This window comes from Octodon degus, unplaced genomic scaffold, assembly GCF_000260255.1.
Source record: "Octodon degus isolate 3935 unplaced genomic scaffold, OctDeg1.0 scaffold00038, whole genome shotgun sequence".
Classification (NCBI taxonomy): Eukaryota; Metazoa; Chordata; class Mammalia; order Rodentia; family Octodontidae; genus Octodon; species Octodon degus.
In genome coordinates this window covers 3303503-3304494 of record NW_004524614.1, presented here as the reverse complement: position 1 = coordinate 3304494, position 992 = coordinate 3303503, and the positions used below count along the sequence as shown (strand labels likewise).

The 992-nt window shown below is 41.3% G+C and overlaps 1 pseudogene; it reads left to right on the top strand.

The window, feature by feature from the left end:
• The window catches only part of LOC111816721, an 18898-nt pseudogene extending 18129 nt beyond the window's left edge, over window positions 1-769 (top strand).
• Window positions 770-992: the final 223 nt, after the last annotated feature.

Genomic DNA, 992 nt, shown 5'->3' with positions numbered 1-992 from the left:
ACCTTCCCTTGTCAAAGTCAGTGCAGAAGGATCAAGAAAAAGAAAACTGGCCAGTGTGAAGACAGAGAGATGTACAGCTGACACCTGGAACGTTTGAAGCTGATCTTGGGAAGGCATTGTTGCCAGAATATAAGGAGCACAAAAAGGAGGATGAAAACACTGAAAATGCTTCAAGTGGCTCAAAGGTTATGCATCAAAACATAAAAGAACCAGCAAGGAAGAGGCAAACCTCTCAGCATCACTAGCAGATTTCCCATCTGAAGGCCCCATTAGTAAGAAGACTGAGGAATTGAGTTCTCAGGCTTTATTGCATGATGGTGGCTTCGTCAATAGGCTGGAAGATGATGTTCATAAAATTCTTTGAGGAAAAAAGAAGAGAACAGCTGACAAGAGTGTAAGGAAGTGGGTCCTCAAGACGGAAGAACTGAAAGACTAAAGTGGGAACTGGAAAGGAAAGATGCTAAAATCCAGTGGAGAATGTGAGCACTTGGGGGGTCGGGGGAGGGGGGAGGGAAGTACAAAGAAGTAAAGGAAAGAAATGCAGAGTTGCTGAAAATGCTTCAAAAAGGCGAGAGGGGAGGTATAGCAGAAGTACTTTGCAACTTGATGGGTCACGAAGGATCCAGGCTGAGCTAACTGCACAGGGGACACCACTCATGCTGCATTAGACCCACAAAAACCTACAGTGAAGGTGTCACAAGTAGAATTAGCTCAGTACCAACATGGCAGGAAAGGAAAAAGAAACTCTGACTCTCACCAATACAGGTGATGACATTAGCCTTTGAAGTCAGCACAAATATTAAACCTTCAGGGTTTTCCAAAAATGTAGATATTTACTGTTGTGCAGCTACTAAACTATGCAGTTTTGTTGAAGGAACAACAAGCAACTAGCTAATAGACTATAATCTTTTTTATTTTTTTGGCCTAAAATGAAAAGAAAAAAAATGTAGAATTTCAGGAGAACTTAATGATTATTGTTTACTATCCATACT